Genomic DNA, 25,632 nt, shown 5'->3' on the forward strand with positions numbered 1-25,632 from the left:
ATGAATGTGGATGTTGCTTTTAAAGAACAGATGGGTGGCCCTGGTATTGTGATTAGAGATTCTACAGGAAAGCCCTAGAAAGGTGTGTCAACTCCAGCAAAAATCAGCTCGATTCTCATTGGTGAAGCGTTGGCCCTGAGAGAGGGTGTAACAATTGCCCTAGAGGAAAACTTTAGATGTGTCTAGATGGAGTCAGACTCTATAGAGTAGTCAAATATGTGAACAACATCAGCTCATCTCTACTAGAGATAAGAAACATCATTCAAGACATCCAAACTCTCTCCTTGCAATTTGATGTCATTTCCTTCCAATATGCTAATAGAGAGTGTAATGTTGTAGCAAACTTTCTTGCTTGTAAGGCCATGTCCAAGGTATGCCAAACTCTTTGGCCTGTTTTATTTTCACAGCTTCATGATATATGTATTTCTGATACCATGCATGGGGCACTTAAATATATAACCCTCTTTCTACCCAAAAAAAAAACAAATAAACATGAGAACCAATCATTTTTTTTTTTTTTTTTCTACACATATAGCCTATAATGTCTTTGTACCATACGCGACACTGAATGTTAGTCATACATATTTCTCATTCTTTTTAGCCTTCTTTGGATTAATGAGCAGAGAAGATGGAATTACAGACCTCACCACCATATCTCTCGTTGGTTTCAGCATCAAACAAGAGTGTCTCATTCTTTTTTGGGAGGAGCCTTATGAGTGGCACAAATATACTTTTTGTAAGTTCAAGCAGTTTTTGAAGCCGAAAACATTCATTTCTCGATGCAAATCTAGAATGCAAGGATTGCAAACAAAGCGAAAAATTAAATAAAAGAAACAAAGCGAAAAATTAAATAAAAGAATAAAAAACATAAATTAGTTTTGCGGTGAACGTGGATCGAACACGTGACCTTCAGATCTTCAGTCTGACGCTCTCCCAACTGAGCTATCCCCGCAGAAGTGATTAATACTAAAGTTTTTTTCTTTTTTCTTATCACCAAAAATCCCTTTCCACACATGGTGGTTATTTCATTACTTATTTTTTCTTACTTCTATAAATGCTTGCAACCAGGTTACTCTCCAGATAATCAGTTCACACTCCTATCATCCTCAAGGGAGTGGTCCCTTTAGGATATCTTCCTCTTCTTCTTCTTCTTCTTCTTTCTTTCTTTCTTTCTTTCTTCTTCTTCTTTTATTTATTTATTTATTTATTATTATAATGAAGACAAATAAGCTCCAAGATTACAAAGTACTAGAGCTCTAACTAGTACAAGCCAATAGAGCTCAACTGAATATTTGTGGAGCTCAAGAATTAGGGATTTTGCCATCTAAAGATCCTCTAGATGTCGTCCTAGCTGTGCGGAAAAAAGATTGGAGTTGTTATGGTCAAATATAATGGTTTGAACTAAGGAACCAGCTCAGATTATAAGGCTAGGTCCAAGGGCTGAAATCTAGGCCAAAGAGAATCATCTGGCACTTCTCGGATTTTCCTTCCTGCCAGCTTCTTGGGACTTCTCAGCAGAGAATAGGACAAAGTGATGCACATCGTATCTCTATCCTCAGCTATCCTCTCAACATTAAATGGCCCTGACAAGGCTCTCAGCTGAAGCATTTAAGGTCCTCAAAAGGCAATAACTGCCCTTGTTGACAAAAGAGTCCATCATGTGGCCCAAGCTTGTCTTGGAGATTGCATCCACCTTCTTGTCCCCTCAACCATGGGCATGTGTCACATCAAGGCTAAAGGTGATGTTGACTCATCAATCCACCAACAAATATCTAGCTGATGTAAAGGTCACTCAAGCAAGTTAGCTTGTCAAGCAAGCCAATCTAGAAGCCATCTCCACCCTCCATCTCATAGATCAACATCCAAGGGCCATGAAGCATGCTATTCTTTTAAGTATGATTCTCTTATATAATCCCTCACAAAGTATGAACGCGGGTAAGCTCTACACACTCCAGCCATCTTTCATTAGCTTTCCAACCCTTAAGAGCATGATCCTGATCATCTCTTGGGGCTTTTGGCTCCTCAATGGAGTCTACCATTTATTGGCCTGGACTAACTCGATCGTCGGAGGTGGCTTCCCGTCCTCAAAGGCGGCCCAGTTTCACTTTGTTTTGGTCTCAGGGGCTGGAGCTAGATCAAGAGCGAACCTGGAAGCCAAGATAACATTTCTTGCACCAACAGGAGTTGACCCCGAAACTGAGTATTTTGTTTGTTCAATGCGTGGACTTCTGAAAAATAGTTTATTTTTGTTTATTTCCCTATTCTATTCTTGTTTGTCCATGGCCAGTTTACCATTCAAACCATCTTTTAATGCTTGTTCAAAGTCCACCTGTGAAATCCCCCAGATTTCTACCCCTTTAACCCACGGTTTCAAGACCGAGAACCCAGACCTCGAGTTGGTGACAATCGTGGACCATTTAAGTCAAGCCCTAAGGTTTGAAAATGGACCTAATGTTGGTGGATGACCCTCGTAATGACTCAACAACTCCTAGAGTTTAAATGAAGAGAGAAGATTAATCATAATGATGTAAATAGGGTGATATTTGAATGACCATAGATTGATGTTGGAGAATCTAATTAATGCAAATAAGGTATCAAATCGAAGGTCATCAAAAGACCTTTCCAATTAGCCAAAATTAACTAAAATCGGAGTCTGTTTGGAAGTTCAACCATGGGCTGGAAGATTGGGCCGTTTGGGTGAACCAACCCCCCACCCAATTTTCCGTTTAGGGGCAAAAATGGAAATTCGGATTTTTAAACCCTATTTATGTTTTATCTCATCCGTAAATGCATTTTTGGAGGCTAGAAAGAGGTGGAGGCTTTAGAGAAAAGGAGAAACGAAAGAGAGGAGCGATTTCCATTCTTCCGAAGGTGTTTGTGATCCGAATCTTCGCAAAATTATTAGGAAATGTTATTTTTCTTTAACCCTTCTCTTTAATCATAGTTGGTGAGAGTTTCTCTTCTCTTCTTTTGTGGGGATCTATGAAAGGGAATAATGATAGGTACCCTAGATGTTTATCTTTTCTTATATTAATGTTTCCCTTGAGTATGGGAGTAATGGTAAGATCCCATGCTAAGGGTGATTCATTTTGACTCTCTAGGTTACCCACGGGTGATTTATGAGAGCAAATTTGGGGCATTTTGATTTAGGTCAAATTTAATCAAATTGAATGTACCCGTAGGATCCTTTTGTTGCCAATTAGACTTTCCCAAAGTTTTGCTTCATTATAGACTTCAAATTGGTGGCGAATTAGAGACCATTCACTAGTAAGGTTGGGAACTACCCTTTTGTAAGTAGGGGTAAGGATTTGAATTTTCGTGGGAAGATTTTGGGTTATCCTTTGAAACCCAAATTGACTCTAATTTGTGATTATTAATTTCTTGCATGAATAGGCATTTATGTATCTTTAGTCACCAAACTTGTGGGAGTGAATTCTTGGACTTTGGAGAAAGGAGCAAAGTAAAAAGGTGAGGAATAACTAACCTTGTTATACATAATTAATTGTTGTCATTTTAATTTCTTCTATTGATATAAATTGTTGTAAATTTATATTTACCATGATATGCATGTATATGACTTTGCACGAATGGAATGTAAGATTTATTGCTTGAGTATTTCTCTTTGCTATTGAATCCTATGTTATTGATATGAATATGGTATGATATTGTATGAGATGAAAGAGGAGGAATATTATTATTCCCTCTACCTTGTATTTTCTACTAGGGTCATGGGTTCGCCCATTGCCCTAGTGATCTTATGTGATTGTCTAGGTAACATTGGGGAATGGGGAATGCCCTTTTGGCATTTCTGCCATAGGATACCAGAGGAGGCGGTATGGGACGCATTCCTATGGTGCCCTTGGCGCTTTCCCTAATTACTGATTGACATATGTAGGGCATGTCTAGAAGTGTTTGGCTAGGTGACCTCATGAGTACTGTTACCCTTCCGGTAGGGGTATTGAAACCGGTTAACCCGTGATGTCAGTGGCTGGGTCCTGTGAGCATCAAGCAGGCCCACTATCATCATGAGATGGTAGGGTTGCATATAGTAGACAAGGGCTCATGGGCGCTCAAGATCGGTGAAATGACCCGTGAGAGGACATGGAGAACATTCTGTCCATTATATGTGAATGACCATAGGGTTACGGGTCAACGTAGTCCGAGCTGGTTGGTGGCATAGGATACGTTGACTCTAGGTGGGAAAAGATACTGAACCGAGTTGGTAGGTGCCATAGGGGAAGTATTCGGACCATATGTAGTACGAGACCGTATGACTTTGCATTGGGCTTAGAGTAGTCCTTGATACGCGCCAGATCTTATATCAATGGTGATGTGAGAGAGTGGTGACTTATACCCCAGCCACGGATTGATGTGACTTGACCCAATTGCCACTGAGAACCCAACAGACGTGCTTGAGTGTCATGAGGGAAGAGTGATGAGACCGCCCAAAGAAGACTGGTGTGTGACTTAATGCGTGTCTACTTTAGAGACTACATTATAGAGTTAGGAACCTCATATCATCACCATGCTTTTGTTGTTTATATTATTAAATACATGATTGTTTTATGAATTATGATATGGAGTATGGATGAATGTATTGACATGAATGTTAGTTACCTCACTGAGTTCTATGAATTCATTCCTTTATTTTGTTTGTTTCTTTAGACTGCTCTACAGGTTATAAGGACCCCTCCTACGCTGAGGATCCTTTGATGAATGGCTACCAAGAGGGCGTTGTCGGAGAAAAAGTGGAAGCTCATGGCGCTTCATGTTCATGCCAAGACTGCTCTTATGGGTTTCTTTTCGAACTTCCTTAGATGATTTTCCGCTGCAACTTTAAATATTCTTTCTCTTCTAAGACTCTGATGTTTAGTTTTGATTTGAAATAATGGATGATTGTAATCATTATTTAAGATTTGGTAATTTATTACTTGAACTTGATTTATTCTTGTCCATTTAATTATGCTATATCATGTTTTGTATGGATTTATCACTGAACCTAGATCTTGCGGTGTATCACCCCCACGGGTATTCGGGTATTACCGGATCCGGTTGGGTGGGGTATGACACCACCGGTGGCAAATCTCAGTTCCTAGTTCTAGGGATGATTTGCCGGAAAATTTTTAGCACCCCATATGCGGGTAGGTGGGGGAAGATCACTACCATCCATGCCTATTATGACAAAAGGTTTTGTGCACAGGTGTTCGTGAGATCATTGGATGAGAATAAGTGTCCATTATGCACCCTCTTGGTTGCGCTTACTTATTGTTTCTTGACCTCTTGATCTCCTCATATGTGCAGCGAATGTATGACCTTTGCGGGCATAAGTTCTCCATGATCGGTGTTGGAGCAGTTGTATGCTGCCCATTACAGAGAAGCTGGAACAAATCAAAGAATGCAATGAATAAGCAAATTATTGGGCTCACACATACAATGAAGGCATCAAGACACTACTTGAGGAGATGAAATCAGAATTCAAAGACATTAACATTCCTTCTTTGATACATATGCTGTGTTGCTCAACTTCATTGAAAATCCAGCCACATATGGTACAATCACAGCTTTCTTCTCATTTTGATCCAATATTTTTTTTTTCATCAATTCTTGCATTTCTTATTGCATTGCAATTTGCAGGGTTTACAGAGGTTAAAGCTGCTTGTTGTGGGCTAGGGAACCTCAATGCAAAGATTTTGTGCTTCCCCATTGCGCAATACTGTTCCAACGGAGATAATCACATCTTTTGGGATCGTTACCATCCCACAGAGCTCTGTTAGTATTAGTGGCAGTTTTTTCCGCCACTAAAAGTGCCAAAAACCGCCACCATTAAATGGTGGCGGTTTTTTAAATCACCACAAATCTGCCACCAAAGGCACCGCAGCCATTTAATGGTGGCGGTTTTCAGTACCGCACGTGTAACGTGCAAATCGTGGCGGTTTTTTGCCTGAAGGATGTTCATCAAACCCGGATGAGGATCCTAAAATAACACCGATTGCTGCTCCTCCCTAAAGCCGACTTTCACCACCCAATCAACGGCATTATTTGTAGTTATGCATATGTTGCTGAACTGTATGCTATTATCAAGACCAGCTAGGCCCCTAATCTTGTCTACCAATAGGGCCACACTCCCCTTAATCCTTATGCCGATTGACCCCTTCAATGAGCAAATAGCTTTGGATGAATCTATCTCAACAATAAGAGGTCTCCACCCCTTTTCACAAGCAAGCTCCAACCCAGAAAGAATGGCATGCTGCTCGGCTTCCCCACAATGCAATCGGCAATAATATAGGCAAATCCTTTAAGAAACTGACCATCACTTCTTTGAAGACACCCCCACCTGATTTTTCTTCCCACACTTCCCGACCGAAGTGTCGACATTACACTTGACTATACCCAGCGTTGTGGAACCCATGACCCCACACCAGCTAGACGTGCAACCGAATTGCAACAAGCAAGCTAAGCTTCCCTATAACCAACTGAACTAGCTCGCCCACTCTTGCCGCTTCATCCCTTGGCCTGCTAAACTCTTTCTCATGAAGATCCTGATTCCTTCATCCCAGAAAAGAATTCACTATGCAAGTGAAAGTTTCTACCTAGCCTGCAAGCACCTCCCGCAATGATATTCCAGAATAGCCATTCAACCTGAGGCAAGTTGAAGAAAGTTATATGGCCCTTCAGTCGCACAAAATGCCACCAGATACTTCTCACATATGCACAATCACAAAAAATATGCATCACATCTTCATTATTGCATGTACAGAAGGCGCAACCAGCATGATCTAACAGCCCCAATCACCAATTACAATCATTTGTGAGGATCCAAATCAACCAAATCAAGCTACATATCCTTAATGGGATCTTCAAGCCCATAACTTCTTCCAAAAATTTGAAGGGAAACCGCCATGTAAGTTGGTCAATTTGCTACTCGTAAGAAACCATAGGCTAACTGAAGCAAGAAAATCCCATTTGAATTATGATTCCACAAAAACACATCATTATCACCATCGTGCATAGGTGGAGCAACCAACTCTAGCTTACGCACACCTCCAAAGGTAAAGCTCCTACCAACCTATCCCACCTCCACTGCCCCCATTCATCTACAAAGTCACTCATTGAACCATTTATGAAGCTGACACCATCGGGATGGAGGACCACCTCATCAAGTCTCAAAGCATCCTCAAGCAATTCATACCTCCAAGAAAGCACAGACTAGCCATTCCAAATAACACACCTACAATTGTTAACCACTTTACCTACAACATTGCTCATGCCCTTTCATAATGGAGAATCAAGGGATGTGGTTGCAAATAGCGCATTTGGCAAAAAGCACCTCAGCCCATAGAGAGTCTCTATGGAGAAACCTCCACACAAGGTTCATGACGAAAACTTCATTAACCAATTCCAGTTTTCTAAACCCAGCCCTCCATCCTCCTTATGATTCACCTTGTAAAATCCACCGGATTTCAGACCTTTAAACCATGGTTTCAGGACCGCAAACCGGGAGATCTAGTAAACAATAGGTGTGGACCATTCGAGCCAAGTCCGAAAGTTAGAAAATGGACCCCGTGGAAGTGGATAACCTTGTAGAAGATTCGGCCACTCTATTAGAATTTAAGAGAGAGAAGATTAGTTAAGAAGGCTTAAAAAGAAGGTTTTGGCACGTCCGAAAACCAATTGAAAGAAGGCTCAATTGTCAAGATAAAATGCACCATTGAGTAGGCCTTGAAATGACCTTTCTACCCATCCAAGAATCACCGAAATTGGCCCCGCATGAAAGAGATAGAGTGCAAGTCGATTGGAGTCTGTTGGATGGCTGGTTTGACTTCCCCCTACCTAGATACGGGTAAATTCTGTATTTTGGGCCAAAAACTTTATTTTAAGCTCCCAACTCCTCATAAACACATTTCTAATTGCTAGAGTGGGGTTGAGGGCTTGTTAGTGGAGAAATCCAAGAATTTTGGTGGACTGCTTCCACGCAGTGTCGCACCGAAGCCCAAATCATCGCAATAACGCGTAAAAAGGTTAGCATTTATGAAAACCCTTTTTTCTAACGTAGTTTTGATCGTATTTATTAGCTATGAATGCTATGTGGTGGTTGTTGGTATTAATGGGTTGTATTGAATATTCCCCCTTTCTCATCTTTGTGTCCCCCAACATCTTTGGGAGTTAGTTTGTGCAAATATTTGCATTCAAAATCATTTTGAACCTCTCTGAGATGCTTGCGGGCAGATACAAAGAGCCAAATTTGGAGTTTTTCTTTTGAGACCTAATTGAGATGTTTGGATGGTACTTTGAGACCCTAATACTATTAGATTGACAACCCTAAAGCCCCATTTTGAGTTGATTTCGAATCGGAGTCGAAATCAACGAATTTCTGTTGTAGCCCTAGCATGGGTGGTTGACCGGGGGCGGTCTACCGGCCCTAGCTGGCTTGTGCAACAGCCCCCTTATTTGGGTGCGTGTGTTGGACCCTTCGATATTTGATTGATCCCCAACTTATATCAGTTTGATTTCTCATGATTCTAGGTCATTCTGAGTTGATTGTGCCTCCTTTGGTGGATCTTTTTGGCTTTGGAGAGTGTTGGTAACATTAACAAGTGAGGAAAACACTTAAACCATATCTTGTGTACATATTGGTGTTGTTTGAATCTTCTTCTATGTGGCTATCTTATATTCTATTTAAATTACTTGTGACTTTATGCGAATAGAAGGTAATGTTATACTATGTTTATTGCTATTTTCAAATTTCATGATTTATGATATGGAAATGATGTGAATGCATGGATTTGATGGTGGGACTCTATCCTCTTGTATATGTATATCAACTAGGGTCGTGGGTTCACCCATTACCCTGGTGACTTCATATACACTTAGACCTAGGTACATGGTCACTAGGTGTTTAGTTGTGTTGGCTAGGGAACCCCAGGAGTGATACTACCCTTCTGACAGGGGTATTGAAGCCAGGCAATTAGTGATGTCAATTGTTGGGTCTTGTGAGCATCAAGCAGGCCTACTACTACCATGAGATAGTAGGGTTGCATATGCATGGTGTTGGACTCGTGTTACTTTCAGCACTAAGTGTGATTTTTGCGGGGAAGCCACGAGAGCATCTGCCTATATATATGTGAATGACCATAGGGTTGAAGAATGGAATCCAGTAGATGCCTCGCATTGAGGATCTCATTCCTAGGTGGAGAAGGATATCAGACCAATAGATGCCTCCCATTGAGGAATGATATCCAGACCATATGTAGTACGAGTCCGTATAACCATGCATTGGGCCTAGAGTTATCCTTGACAAGCGCCAATTATCAAGCCAAATGGTGATGTGAGAAAGTGGTGACTTATTGCCCAGCCACGGATTGATTTGACTTAACCTAACAACCCAAAGAACCCAATGGATATCTCTTGTTCAGGGAGAATGATGAGACCGCCCAGAGGAGGTTGGTTAATGCATGTCTACCATAGAGACCTCATGGTTAGAGTTAGAAGCATAGTTGCATGTTCATCTATTATTCATCTCATTATTATTTACATGGTTTGTTGTGGGAAATTGTAATGGATGCATGATATGAGGTTAAGTTGACCAAACTAAGTTCTATTGAACTCATTCCTTTAGGTATATATATTTCTGTGGATATTGTAACAGGGTATGAGAACTCCATTCAAATGGGGGATCCGCCGCAAAAAGAATACCTTGAGGGAACAGTTTGTGAGGAGGTGGACTCGCATGGAGCTTCTTGCCCGTGTCCAAATTGCTCCTATAGGGCTGGGTACTACTAAAGGTCCGACAATGTCTTGGGATATGATAGCATCCCTTGTAGCTCTATGTTTTGTCATTGCTATTGAACCTATATAGATGGATGATGCTGTTTTTCGTCGAAGAACCTAGATTTCTGCTGCAAACAATTTCTTTCGTCAAACTCTGATGATTGAACTTGAATAACCTTGGATAATGATTTAACTTATAATTCTTGGATGACTGTAATCGTATTTGATAACTTGATTATCGTACTTTGAATCTTGATACTTTGATCTTTTCTTGTCCTTTGATTATGCTATGTTGTATAGTCATACGGATTTACCCCATATGTATTTGGGTATGACCGGATCTTGCTGGGTGGGGTGTGACACACCTTGTCTCCCCACACAAAACCATAAGCAAGCTTCTCCACCTCCTGCAAGATGCCCTTAGTGATAAGGCAAGCTTGCATAGAATAATAAGGAATGGACATGACCTAACTTAGCAAGAGTGACCCTACCTACAAAGGAAAGTACATTCACCTTCTATGAAGCCAGGCGGTCCTTCACTTTCTTGACAATGTAACTATACCTCCCTTTTTTAGACTTACCACCCCCAATTGGAACACCCAGTAATGACCAAGGTCATCAATTTCCTAGAACCTACCAAAGTGATCAATGCTGGAGACCTCCCTCCTGTCAACATTCCTAGAGAAAAAAATCCTCTTTTTCTCCACACTCACCTTATTGCCTGAAGTTGAACACAAAAGGTTTAGACACTAGAGAATACTCTCCATCTACAATACTAAGGCTTCAACGAAAAAGATATCGTCATAAGAAAACATGATGTGGGAGATAAGGGGCCTCTTGACACTCACCTTGAAGGGCTTCCACGATCGCTTTGAACACCATCCTACATACAATGTGTCAGAAGCTCCATGCAAAGGATAGGAATATGAGGGGAGAGAAGGTCACCCTTCTTGATACCTCTTGAAGGGTGAAACCCCTCAATGATAGCTGCATTCCAAAAATGTTCAGCTTAGAAGTCCAAGAAACTTCCTTCGCACTCCTGCCAACCCCAAAGTCTCTTCAACGAAATCTTGCTGAAGCCTATCACAGGCCTTCTCCAGAACCATTTTAATGGCCATCACCTTATAGGAGGAAGTTTTCCTCCTCATAGAGTGCAAACCACCTGGACAATAATGATGTTCTCCTAGATATCCCTCTTGGCACAAAGCTTACTTGATTTGGCATCATCAAGCTTGGCATAAGGTCCATCAACCTATTAGTGATGGTCTTAGTAAGGATTTTAATGCTAACATATTGCAAGGAAAATGGGCCGGAACTGACACTCTCTTTGGAGCTTCCACCTTCGAGATTAAGGCAATCAACGTGTCACTAAGCCCATCATCCAACTGACCGTCATAGACTCGCTGACACATCTAAAAGATAGACTAGCCCACTGTAATCCAAGAGGTCTGATGGAAATCAGCTTGTAAACCATTAGGTCCCGGTGCCTTCCACGGCCTCATTTGCCACACCACTTTAAACAAGTCATCCACAGAGAATTCCCTTGCAAGATAGACATCCATTGGCTTTGAAGCATCCAATTCTTCCTTGCTTTCTGTGCCCATAGAATCTCTTCGCAGTATAAGACAGTCTTGAACTCCAACCTCAACTCTTTTTCTAGTTTAACAAGGAAGGGATTACGAACACTTGTCGCTAATCTCCACTGGATTCCCCCCAGTCTGGCAAGCAGCCTCCTCTCAGAGCAGGGGCGGAACCAGGATTCAATATTGGGGGGGGCCGAAGAATGGAAGTCCAGATTGGGAAAGCACCAATGGTTTTTCGCTACACATATTGTATGGGTCCTTAAGACCCATTGAGGGTCCAACGTATGAATTATTTTATTATATTAAGGAATAAACTCACATATATTTTGTGGGGCCCACACATATTTGATAAAAATAGGTAAATTAGTGATAATGAGAGTTTTTTTCAACAAGATGTAGATAAATTAAAGCATCAGTACAAACAAAAAAAAATAAAATACACGTCTTCAACCCTAAAATGTCAGATGCAAACCAAATTTTTTTTTTAAGATAAGAAATGCAACCAATGGTATTTAGTTACCTTACTAACTATAGACATTTTATTTATAATATAAAATCAAATAGCAAAAATTGTAGACAAAATAAAGAAACAAAGAATATAAATCAAATAAAAAATAACAATAAATAAATTGATAAATAAAAAGAGTACCTAATTGTAGGGAAGATTTTTTTCCCAAATTTTCTTTAACCCACGCTTATAAAAAGGGAAGAATAAATAGGAAGAAAGAAACATAAGAGAATAATTAAGAAAAAAAGAGGAGAGAGGAGAGAGGAGATATGAGAAAATATAGGAATTGAGGAGTTAGTTTCTAATTATAAATGACATTTTAAATATCTAATAAGATTTTTTTTTTCAAAAATTTCCTTTAGTCCACGTTTATAGAAAGAGATGAGAATAAATAGGAAGAAAATATGTGTGAGAGAAATGGGGAGAATAAATAGGAATTGAGGAATTAGTTTTTAACTAGAGATTGACTTTTATACCCATTATTTTACATTTAAAGTTGTTCTCAATATTTGGGGGGGGGGCCAAATAGTGACATTTCACATGTAACAAGAGAAAAAAGTGGAAAAATGAAGAAGATTAATATAAAAAATCCAAAATTGAAGGGAATTAATCAAAATTTTGAAAAATCCGGGGGGGGGCCATGGCCCCCCTCGGCCCCTTAGTAGGTCCGCCCCTGTCTCAGAGGCTTCCACACGACCAAAACTCCTCTTATTCCAGTCAACTCAATGTTTCTAAAGATTATTTACAGCCTATGGTAACCTTGTATGGCCATCCCACTTGTCTTCAACCATCGCTGGGAACTCAGGCTTTGTCATCCACAGCCTTCATCTTGAAGGGTCACTTGCAGAAGGGATCCCTAGAAGGACGAAGGATACATATCATTTCTCTATTTTAAAAGGCATGTACTGGATTGCACTAAGATATATTGGCCAGTGCAATGGAATAGTCGATACGAGACAATCTTAAAACCAAGGTTTAGAGTAATAGTATCAAGTATCATATCGGTCAATTGATTCTAAGAGATGTAACACCTCATATCAAGTTTGTTCATATTGGCCAGTACATTTTGGTGCAATCAAATATCCAATATAGATACTTATTGGTTAGCATTTTATCTCATCGTGGGACATTTTAAACCATTCTTAAAATCAATTGACCAAAATGGCACACGATACTGATAGTTTAAACCTTGGTTAATTGATCTTAGACGCAATTTTTTCTTCAATAGAAATCTCTATGCCAACTGAAAAAATAACCATTTAGAAAAAGAAGGAAAACCATGACGAAGGATATATTAGGTCATCTCATACTAACTCAGTTGATAACATGTGGTTAGCGTGAACACGGATACATAAAAATCACATGATATTTGCTTATAACAACTCTCTTGTCCAGAGTATTTATCTCACCATTTTCATGTCCTGTTAACATATATAGACATATATTCAAATTATTTGAATATGAAAAGGATTCATAATTATCATAGAAGTCGCAAGGCTGCAAAAAAAATGAGAACACTAAGGCATTGGAGAAAACCAATTGTGAGAACGTACTTTATAGGTATATATTTATCATAGGCTCTTCAATCTTTTTTCTATCTATATGTATTCATTTACCAGTTAATACAATTCTGATAAATTGTACTAAAACTAATGAATTACAAGTGTGACCTTAAACAAAGTTTGTCTAATCCAAAATCAAGGGACACCAACAACAGCAACAATATTGAAACAAATAGTTGGCGAAAAAGACAGCGTTATTGTATGAGGTTAACCATTTGAATCACCTCAGAGTCAGGAGTGCATATCCCTTGTCCTTAAATTATATGTAAAACAGTAAAAGTTATCCCTGTGAACTACTCAATGGCTCTTCAAGGATTTGAAAATCCTGGGGAAAAACTAATTTCTAAACAAATTCATTCAATATCATCTATATGGACCACCTACAAAAGTTCTATCCAATAGCATCTGCTAGACAAGTCAGCCCCTTCCATCCTCCAGCATTGGATCCCACTTATAAATGTTCAATAGTTGTCATATAAGTCATCCACATGTTGTTCATCCCAAGATGTCTGGATCCTCAATCTCCTCATTGCTTTCCCCCGTCAAGTTGATCCTGAGACTAGTGGTGGCCTTTCAACTTGAGGTTCCAATGAATTTTGTTTCGTTCACAACGAGAGTTTGAATTATGCTGCAATCCTCAATTTTCCATTATTTTTCTTTGCACCTTTTGTTTCTTCTTTATCCAATATTATGAACTTTTTCTATTATTTCCATGCGATTTTGTGGGTTTTCACCTATTAGGATCGGAATTTTCTATTTTGCATGGTAAAATTGTAGAATTATGAGATTCCATTAGGAGATTATGCACATTTTTACCCTGTTTATTCGTGGAACATTCTTAATTCTGATAGGTAGCTCTATCTTAATGTGATTGTTGTTTCTCCTCTTTCTCTGTTTGAATAGTTCACATTTTTTTTTGTATATTCGTTGACTGACCACATCACAATAAAAGCATGTTTTTATCTTGATTTGAGTTGCCAAGTAATTCTGAATATGGAATTTAAAAGCATGATGAGGCCTCATATTTTTTCTATCTACTTGCAAAGATTTTCAAGTATTTTTTGCTTGATTTTGGTAGGTCTTCATCTTCTTCTTCATCACCTATTCCATTGCATGGATCAACACCTTACCCCATGGTTTGCTTTTTATCTCCATCAACCTTTCTAAGAAAACCAAAGAGTTGATGCATACATAACACCATGGATTCAACTGTCATTTCCCAAAATTATGGCTTGATGATGGTGTTTAGAACTTCTTTCCCAAATTTTGACCTTGCATAATTAGATCTCAACCACTACTTAGATATGAACATTGGAATTAAGTTGTCTTTAGGGGAATGGAGGTTATAAATTGTAATATAGTTGATTGCAAATTAATCTCCCACTTACAAGCCTCACTAGAGGTCCTTAAACCTTAAATTGTACAATTAGCTGCACTAGTTGTTTTCTCTTCAATGTAAGTAATCAACCTGCTTTCTTAAAATTTAAGAACATTTTTTTTCCCTACGTTCTCTACAGTACATCTATAACCCCATACAAACAACATTGATGATGGAAAAACTAGTTGATCCATTCCAATCATCACACACGATAGTCAACCATAAAAAGGCCAGTCCTCCAGGAATTTATTCACATAGTCACCCACTTCTTCAACAATCTAATCCAAGTAGGGCTCAACAATCTCATGTAGAGTTGGTTGCTTTCAAAATTTGTCCCACAAGACTGAATTTTCTTTATCAATCGCTTTGTAACTTGTAAGTGGGGGATCTTTAGCCTTACTACATTCATGCTTGAAATCTCAGTGTTTTTGGTTAATAATAATAATAATAATAATAATAATAATAATAATAATAATAATAATCATTACTATTATTATTATTTTTTATTTTTTTTAATTTTTTTGTTAGTATATTATTTAGGAAAATTTTAGGGGCATCTCAAGAAAATTGGCAAAAAGCATAGTTATTCCAAAACTATGCAAAATTAGCAGTTGCCCCTTTTACCATTAGTTTGAGGAAATGATGAATGTACCCTCAGTTGTATTATTCTATAACTTTATATATATATATATATATATATATATATATATATATATATATATATATATATATATATATATATATATTCCAAAATTACATTAGGAAAAATTACTTCTACAAGAGCATTGATCTTTGTGTTCTTCCTCCCACCCCTGATATTCCAAAAGAATATCATCATAAAAAATTTAAAAAAGAAAAACCCCTTCCCTATTAGAAGAGCCTATAATATAAATTTGATTATTCATCCAACTAGTTTCTTTCTCCATCAAGTGTCGATCAATTTTTGCAATTTTTTCAAAACAATCACATGGAGAAAGAAGAAATGCTCATGCAGAAGGAAATAAGATGAAATTTATTTTTCTATTTACCTATGGTAACATTGTAAAGTCACAAGAGAATAAGTGCAATATAGAAATTATGAAATCATCTAACCATAACTTAATGGAACTTGCTAAAAGAGTATACTATTGTGCAAATCTAAGAGACATTTTGGGATTCATTCCCAATTTGGCATAGCTTTGGGTGTCTTTGCTTTTTGCCAACAATCTTGGGATGTCTCTAAATTTTTCCTATTAGTTATTACTTTTTCCCACAAATATTGATGACCTTCCACATCGTGCATTGGGTGGTGCGGTGTCCTTCCATTTCCAATTTGATTTCAAGGAGAAGGAAACTAAGAAGAGAAAACTTAATAAAAATTAGTTAATAATATCACTTTTTAATAATTATTAGAGCAAATTACACTGGCACCTCAAAATGAAGGCCTTAAAACACTGACACCCCACTTTATATTTAAAAAGCACTAAGACCCCAAAATTAGATTTTTATTGTATATATTTGTCAAATTTATCATTGAAAACAGTTAAATCACTGTTTATTTTTCAAAATATTCCTATTATAAACAGTGTCTGAAAGGTTTTTCAGTAATAAATTGGACAAATATATCCAATAAAAATCCAAATTTGGGGTCTCTGTGCTTTTTAAACATAAAGTGGGGTGTCAGTGCTTTAAGGCCTCCATTTTGGGGTGCCACTGCAATTTGCTCTAATTATTATATTTGGGACAAACGTTTTACCTGTACTATTATCTATTTACTCATACTTTCCCTCTCAAAAGTTTCACCTCTAATTCCCTTAAAAAAGTAAACTCATATGTCTCCTTCTCCCCTTATATTTTAAAATGACCAAATTACCTTCTAATTATGTCCCTTTGGTAGATTAAAGCAGTTTAGTTTTCTTTTCTTTTTTTCATTTTTTCTTTTTTGACTATAAGAATCCATTATATTGGAACATAATTAGTAAATATATCATACTATCATACTATCATATCATACTACTAATATAAAAGCATGAACCCAAATGATGTCTACAATTGTAAATTCCAATTATTGAATTAATTTTAATTCTCAATTTCTTCCTTCTTCATTTTCCAATAAATCATTAATTGCTTGATACGTTATTTGAAATCATTTGCCAATTAGGATTCGGATTTCGTTATCAAGAAACCTAGAAGCCATATCCTCAGTAAACATTGATGAGGGTTGTTCATCTTCCATTATAGAACTTGACCACAATCTTCTGCTTCTGCTTTGAATCCCACCTCGACAAGTCGCTAAACCCTAAAAGTTACTCACTCAGACGGGCTACCCTAGGGAGTTAGGTCGTCGATAAAAAACCTTTTCTCTTCTCATCTTCGCTGCATTTCTTGTCGTCTTCTTCTCTTTGAATCATTTCTTGAACCCTTTGTTAAATTCACCGAAGATTTCTCTATTGCTAACAAACTTATCTCATCTCGAGAAATTTTCGGTGAAGATCATCGACTTTTACTGCAACGTTTATGACCATCTTGCCTTTGATTTCATTGGGACATCGGCTTTTGCTAGGATATTTGTAAAAAAAAAATTTCACGAACAGAAAGGTTTTTCTGAAACCCATCAATGGAGAAATAGCGGAGGCTGTGGAGAATATTGACGTTAAGTGCGCCGACAAAGTATTTGTAATTGATTTTCGGTGTCTGCTAGATATAAAATTTTCCGTAGGATTCATTAAGAACATGCTGAGCGATCTTGGTCTGCCATGTGACGGAATCAAACAAGTTATTGCTCTACAAGCGATGGTGTGGTCGAAATTCATGGAATCGATGAATCCTAAGATGTATGAATTGTTTATAAATTTGGAAGCGGAAGAGGTTGCACACGATTCTACTATTGCTATCCCAAGTCTGGATTGTTTATAAATTTGGAAGCGAAAGAGGTTGCACACGATTCTGCTATTGCTATTCTAAGTCTTGATGTCCAAGCATTTTGCTTGGGCTTGAATGAGGAGGAAGGAGCTATTTTGGACCGTATAGAAATATAGTTCTAGTAAGTTAGAAATTCAAAAGAACTCGGTTCTTATTTTATATTTTATTTTTTTATTATAATTTACTTATCTGTTTTCCTTGGATTTCGGTAGGTTGTTTCAGTGAGTAAATTCAAATCTCGGATTTCATGTTTTATAAGTAACTCTCCTGTTTTTGTTTCAAATATTAGTCTATTTTTGTAATTGAAAAAATATTTTTTCTATACATTAAGCATGCATTTAATGCCGTACCCGAGTTCTAAAAGCAATTATATTGATTTCATTATTAATTGCCATTTTAGTTGGCATACTAATTGGTTTTTTACTTTCTTGAGAAAAAATAGAAATATAATAATAGAAAATAAAAACAAAAAAGGATCATGAAAAATCTTATTCTATATACATATCCCTAATACCCTAAATGTGTATATATATTCATGGAACCCTCATTACCCTCATTCAGTCATTTTACTCATTTCCATTGTTTTCCTTTTTCACTTCTTCTATTTTGCTTCGCTAACAAGTCATAACACTCAAAAGCCACAACTTGCTCACTCATTGCCTTTGTTGGTAAGTAACTTACTTCTTCTTACAGGAACTGTTTATATAGTGTGTTGAATTTTTGCTGCTTACCATAAACACCTTCTAACCTTTTCTTTCAGTGTTTACATTATGAGAAACATTCTAACATAAATAATATAAAATGTCAAGATAAATTAAAATGGATTTAGACATGGAGATCAATTTTAACCCCTAAAAACACTAAACAACCACACATTATATGTCTTCTAAACACGTTTCTGATGTTCTTTCCGAAAATAGCAATTCCTATTCCAATGGAAGAGCAAAACTCAATGGACTGAACAATGTCAGTGAAATTTTGGACTTAGAAAGAGATGGCTCTCTTTCTTTCTTTTCTTTTAATATTATTTTATCTTTTTTTTTCTTTTTTTCTTTTTTTTCTTTTTTTATCTTTGTTTTGTTTTTTAATAACATGCATCTTCATAAATATTGGTGCATTTTTAAGAAAAATAATTAAAATGAAAGAAGATTTAACCCAAAAAGAAGTTAGAAGAAAGGGCAAATTACATGTAGACCCCCTAGATTTGCAATCAATTATATTTACTACCCCTAAAAAGAATCAATTATAAATACCACCTTACTGTTAATATCATCATTTAGGTCTAGTACTTAACAATAAGAGGGTATTTGTAATTGATTTCTTTTCAGGGTAGTAGATGTAATTGATTGTAGATCTAGGAGGTCTATATATAATTTGCCCTAGAATAAAAGATGGACTATACATGAGTTCACTTTATTCTCATGAGATTAATACTCCAATCTACAGTGGTACTCTGAGTCAGCTAACATATCATCTCTAATATTCTTTTCACGTATAATTCTGAGACACAAACACCATCTAATATTGGTAGTTGGATTTTTTATTTTTTTATTATTGGTAAAGACATTATTTTGTGAATAAAAAGGGTTATGTAGTTGTGTGACAAATGTGTTTTTTGTTTTCTGCTTCAAACAATGCTTTTTGGTTTTGATGAGTTATGTAACAAATGGTTTTTGTATTAATGTACAATACTGAACTGCATATGGTGAGGATGAAATGAGTGGTTGAGGCCGAAATCTTGACCACTTGTTTCATATGTGTTTTCTTTTTAAACTTTTTTCAACCATAGCTACCTGGTAACCGGGGGAAAGTATGCAAAATGAGTGGTCAAAATTTTGACCTCGGCCACTCTGTTCAATTGTGGCCATACGTAGCTCAATGCACTGAAGTTGAACTCCAAGTTCTAGGAATATCGCAGGTGGCAGACGGGGCTTCACAAGCATTGCCCATAACTTCATGTGAACTAGATCTAGGGATCAACTGACCATCTTCATCGATTTGGCTTCACCCAGTTAGGCAAAGAGGCGGAAGAGAAAGAGAAGCATGGGGAGAAAGAGAAGAAAAGGAGGACGGAAGAGGAGATGACTAGGTAGCAGCTATGGGCTGAGAGAGACAGAGAGACATGAGGAGGATAGAGAGGGAGATGGTAGAGGTAGCGGCCAGGGCCAACCACCGTCATCAATCCGGCTCCATTGTTCCAAACAAAGAATTGGTAGAGAGAAGCAAAGGATAGGGAATGGGACAAAGCTAGCTGAGAGAGAGAGAGAGAGAGAGAGAGAGAGAGAGAGAGAGAGAGAGGAGAGAGAGGAACCATTACATAGAAGATAAAGAGAAGAAGAGGGGGGAGGAGAGAGGAGAGAGAGAAGAGAGCTGCGGGAAGAGGAGAAAGACAGAGACGTAGAAGGAAGGAGAAAAACCTATACCAATCAGCAAAAGAGAAGTAGAAGAGGGGAGAGGGAAGAGAAAAGAAGATCGGTACCAATGTCACACCCCACCCAACCGGTTCCAGTCATACCCGAATACCCGTGGGGTTGATACACTGCAAGACCTAAGTTTAGTGACAATTCCATACAACATGTGATATAATAAAATCAAACGGACAATAATAAATCAAGTTTCTCATATAAAGTTATCAAATCTGAAATAATGATTACAATCATTCATTACTTCAACAAAATGTATAACATCATAGTTTTGAAAAGAAAGGAGGATAGTTTTCTTCGCAGCAAAAAATAAGCTAAACTAATTTCCTAATTTCATAAGGACAGTTTTAACACTAACATGAAGCTCCATACACATCCACTTATTCTTCAGTCACTCCTTCAAGAAGATATGTCAGCAACGAATCCTCCATTTGGAAGAAGTCTTCGTAACCTGCAATATAATTTAATAGAAAAAAACATATAAAAATGAATGAGTTCAACAAAACTTAGTGAGGTCAACTCAACATCATATCATGCATTCATTCACAAGATTCCACACCACACATATAACATGAATATCGATAATGTAATTAATGAAAATGATATGATATATGAATGATTATGATATTATGCTCCTAACTCTATCATGAAGTCTCTATGATAGACACGTATTAAGTCATACACCAGTCTTCTTTGGGAGGTCTCATTCACTCTTCCCTCACGGCACTCAAGCACGTCTGTTGGGTTCTAAGGTTGTTGGGTAAAGTCTTGCCAAGCCATGATTGGATATTAGGTCACCACTCTCTCACATCACCATTGGTATAAGATCTAGCGCATGTCAAGGATAATCCTAGGCCCAATGCAAAGTCATACGGTCTCGTACTACATATGGTCCGGATACTTCCCCTATGGTACCAACCGACTTAGTTCAATATCTTTTTCCACCTATGAATGGAATCCACAACGGGAGACATCTGTTGGATTCCATTCCTTAACCCAACGGTCATCCACATGTAATTGACAGGATGCTCTCCATGTCTTCTCACAAGTTGGTTACTGGTTTTGAGCATCTAGGAGCCCTTATCTATTATATGCAACCCCACCTCTCTATAATGATAGTGGGTCTGTTTGGCACACAAGACCCAGCCACTAACATCATGGGTTAACCGGCTTCAATACCCCTTCTAAAAGGGTAATAGTACTCATAGCTCACCTAACCAAACATTTTTAAGCCCTAGGTATGTCAATAAGTAATCAGGGAAAACGTCAAAGGCACCATAGGAATGCGTCTCATACCACATCCACTGGTGTCCAATGATAGAGATGCCAAAAGGGCATTCCCTATTCCCCAATCCCCAATCACAACCTAAGCAATCATATAAGGTCATTAAGGCAATGGGTGAACCCACAATCCTAGTGCAACATAAAATAAAAGGAGTAATTCAATTCAATATCATCCATATATTTTCATATCAATAATTTAAGTAAGAGAAAAACTCAATCCATTCAACCTCATCCATCTCATACATTCTCATATCACCATTCAAAGGATATTGCAAACTAGAAAACATAGTCACAAGATAATACTAAAGCAAGTCAAGATATGAATAATAAAATTTAACTAATATCATTATACATGTAATATAAGGTTAAATATATTCATCACCTTTCACTTGATTCTTTTCTCCAAAGTCCAAGAATTCACTTCCACAAGTTGGTAACTAAAGAAATATAAACCTATTTATGCAAGAGGATTAACCATCACAAATTAGAGTCAATTTGGGTTTCAAAAGATATCCCAAAAATTTTCCCACAAAAATAGAATCCTGACCATTAGTTTAAAAGGGGTAGTTCTCAACCTTACTAGTGAATGGTCTCTATTTCGTCACCAATTCGAAATCGAATCAAAACAAAACTTTGGGAAAGTCTAATTGGCAGTAAAAAGATCCTATGGATACCTTCAATTTGATCCAATTTGACCTAGATCAAAATGCCCCAAATTGGCTCTCCTAAATCACCTGTGGGTGACCCGAAGAGTCAAAACGCAAAATCTTTCTCAAGGGGACAAACCATTACTCTCATACTCAAGGGAAACATTTTACAAGAAAAGATGAGCATCCAAGATACCTAACACTCTTCCTTAGATCCCTCAAAAGAAAAGAAGAGAAAATACTCACAAAACTAACTCTAAGAGAAGGATTAAAGAAATTTCACCTTTCCTAATGTTTTTGCGAAGATTCGAATCACAAAAAACCTTCGGAAGGATCGGAACCTCTCTTCTCCTTGGTTTCTCCTCTTCCCGCAGCTTCAAACTCGTTCTTGCATAAAGAAATGCGGTTACGGGTGTGTTAAAACATAAAATAGGGTTTAAAAACCCAAAATTCTATTTTTGCCTCTAAATAGAAAATGGGGGGGGGGGTTGGTTCAACCAATTAGCCCAACTGACCGGTCAAGTTGGTTGGCCCCCAAACGGATGCCAAATTCAGTGATTTTTTACTTGTTGGAAAGGTCTTTTAACGATCTTCGATTTGATACCTTATTCGCATCAACTGGATTCTCCATCGCCGATCTACGGACATTCCAAAATCACCCTTTTTACACCATTGTGATTAATCTTCTCTCTTCACTTAAACTCTTGGAAAGTTGTAGAGTCATCACAAGGATCACAAGGGTCATCCACCAACATTGATTGTATTTCCCATCCTTTGAGCTCAACTTGAATGGTTCACAGTTGTCGCCGACTCGAGGCCCAGGTTCTTGGTCTTGAAACCATAGGTTAAAGGGGTAGAAATCCAGGGGATTTCACAACCAATTTGCAGAAGAGAGAGAAATAGAGAGGAGGGGAGAGAGAGAAGAGGGTGGCAAGAAGAGGAGAGAGATAGAGAAGCAGTGGAAAGAGGAGAGAAACTGGAACCAATTTGCAGAAGAAAAAGAGAAGTAGAAGAGGGGAGGGGAGAGAGTTAGAGCAGCAGGAAGTCAAGGTGCAATCCCCTAACAGAGATCACCGAGACATCATTTGGGTAGATGATCTTACTGACCCCAGTATCGAGAAGGTGGAAGGAAGAGATCATTAGAGAGGTTTTTGATTCGGATGATGCTAAGGCCATACTCCAAATCAAGCTTAGTATTATTGCAAGGGAAGATAAGAAAGTCTGGGTACCTGCTAGAAATGGCGACTTTTCTGTTCGATCTGCATATTACCACATAGTCAACAAGAAAGAGAAAGAAGCCAACTTCCATCATCTTCTTCCAACCCAAGTAGAAGTGTTGTGGATCCAATTGTGTGGAACAACATTTGGAGATGCCCCATGGCTCCTAAAGTTTAGCATATGATGTGGGGAGCGTGTGTGGGAGCACTTCCTTCAGCTAAGGAGTTGAATAAGAAGATTATACCTATTGATATGAAATGTTCTAGGTGTGATAAGGAAGAAACATCTGACCACATTCTATTAGATTGTAAATTTGCTAGAAGAGTTTGGTTTGCTTCCCTGCTGGCTTTCATTCCTCCTTCAGATCTTTGGTGACTTTTGCTATCAAGAGCTGGAGATCATGTTTTCTAGCAGAAAAGCAAACATTCAGAGAACTCACTTGTCAAATAGCTTATATTTGCTGGCGCTTGTGGCTGACTAGGAATAATTTGATTTTTAAGGGTACAGAATGGTCTCCTCAACAAGTGGTAGATAAAGCTTCAACAGAGGCAAAAGAGTACTTTGAACGTAATAGAGGAGGAAACATTTACGGGTCCCCTCCTCTTCCATAGCAAGTCCAAAGAGATAATGCTTGGAGTCCCCCTCCTCCTTTAGGCTTCATTGAAGTGAATGTGGATGCTGCTATTAAAGAACATATGGGTGGCTTGGGTATTGTGATTAGAGATTCTACAGGAAAGCCCTTGAAAGGTGTGTCAACTCCAGCAAAATTCAGCTCGATTCTCATTGGTGAAGCGTTGGCCCTCAGAGAGGGTGTAACAATTGCCCTAGAGGAAAACTTCAGATGTGTCCAAATGGAGTCAAACTCTGCAGAGTAGTCAAATATGTGAACAACATCAGCTCATTTCCGCTGGAGATAAGAAACATCATTCAAGACATCCCAGCTCTCTCCTTGCAATTTGATGTTATTTCCTTCCAATATGTTAATATATTGTGATGTTGTAGCAGACTTTCTTGCTTGTAAGGCCATGTTCGAGGTGTGCCAAACTCTTTGGCCTATTTTATTTTCATGGCTTCATGATATATGTATTTCTGATGCCATGCGTGGGGCACTTAAATATGTAACCCTCTTTCTACCCAAAAAAAAAAAAACAATCAAACAAACAAACATGAGGACCAATCATTTTTCTCTTTTGTTTCTACACATACAGCCTATAATGTCTTTGTACCATAAGTGACACTGAACAACGCTAGTCATACATATTTCTCATTTTGTTTCGCCTTCATGAGTAGAGAAGATGGAATTATAGACCTCACCACCATATCTTTCGTTGGTTTCAGCATCAAACAAGAGCAATGCATTCCTTAATTGGCAAAAAATTAAATAAAAGAACTAAAAATGTACATTTATTTTGCGGTGAACGTGGATCGAACACGTGACCTTCAGATCTTCAGTCTGACGCTCTCCCAACTGAGCTATCCCCACAGAAGTTATCAATGATAAAAAAAATTTTATTTTGTTGCCCAAAAATCTCTTTACACGGGCCAACTGTTTCATTACTTATTTTTCTTACTTCTATAAGTGCCTGCAACCAGGTTACTCTCCAGATAATCAGTTCACACTCCTATCATCCACAAGGGAGGGGTCCTTGTAGGATATCTTCTTCTTCAACTTCTTCCATTTTTATTTTTTATAATGAAAACAAATAAGCTTCAAGATTACAAAGTACTAGAGCTCTTACTAGTACAACCCAATGGAGCTCAACTGAATATTGTGAGCTCAAGAATTAGGGATTTTGCCATCTAAAGATCCTCTAGATGTCGTCCTAGCTGCGCGGAAAAAAGGATTGGAGTAGACCCCGAAACTGAGTATTTTGTTTGTTCAATGCGTGGATTTTTGAAAAAGTTTATTTTTGTTTATTTCCCTATTCTATTCTTGTTTGTCTGTGCCCAGTTTACCATTTAGATCTTCTTTTAATGCTTGTTTAGAGTCCACCGGTGGCCAATCTCAGTTCCTAGTTCTAGGGATGATTTGTCCAGAAAATTTTTAGCACCCCATATGCGGGTAGGTGGGGGAAGATCTCTACCATTCATGCCTATTATGACAAAAGGTTTTGTGCACAGGTGTGCGTGAGATCATTGGATGAGGATAAGTGTCCATTGTGCACCCTCTTGGTCACGCTTACTAATTGTTTCTTGACCTCTTGATCTCCTCATATGTGCAGCGAATGTATGACCTTTGCGGGTGTAAGTTCTCCATGATCGGCGTTGGAGCAGTCGTATGCTGCCCATTACAGAGAAGCCGGAACAAATCAAAGAATGCAATGAATAAGCAAATTATTGGGCTCACACATACAATGAAG

The 25,632-nt window shown here is 38.0% G+C and overlaps 2 non-coding genes and 1 pseudogene across 2 annotated transcripts; 1 reads left to right on the forward strand and 2 right to left on the reverse strand.

Moving 5' to 3' along the window:
• LOC149002591 (GDSL esterase/lipase At5g55050-like) lies at window positions 1-24,147 on the forward strand (annotated as a pseudogene).
• On the reverse strand, window positions 880-952 carry TRNAF-GAA (transfer RNA phenylalanine (anticodon GAA)). The gene has a single exon. It is a non-coding gene; the product is annotated as a tRNA-Phe (tRNA).
• A 535-nt stretch (window positions 24,148-24,682) lies between the features above and the next one.
• Window positions 24,683-24,755, reverse strand: TRNAF-GAA (transfer RNA phenylalanine (anticodon GAA)). Its single transcript has one exon. It is a non-coding gene; the product is annotated as a tRNA-Phe (tRNA).
• Between the last annotated feature and the right edge of the window lie 877 nt (window positions 24,756-25,632).

Source organism: Hakea prostrata, chromosome 10 (assembly GCF_041222555.1).
Source record: "Hakea prostrata isolate BN-2017 chromosome 10, UWA_Hpros_2, whole genome shotgun sequence".
NCBI lineage: Eukaryota > Viridiplantae > Streptophyta > Magnoliopsida > Proteales > Proteaceae > Hakea > Hakea prostrata.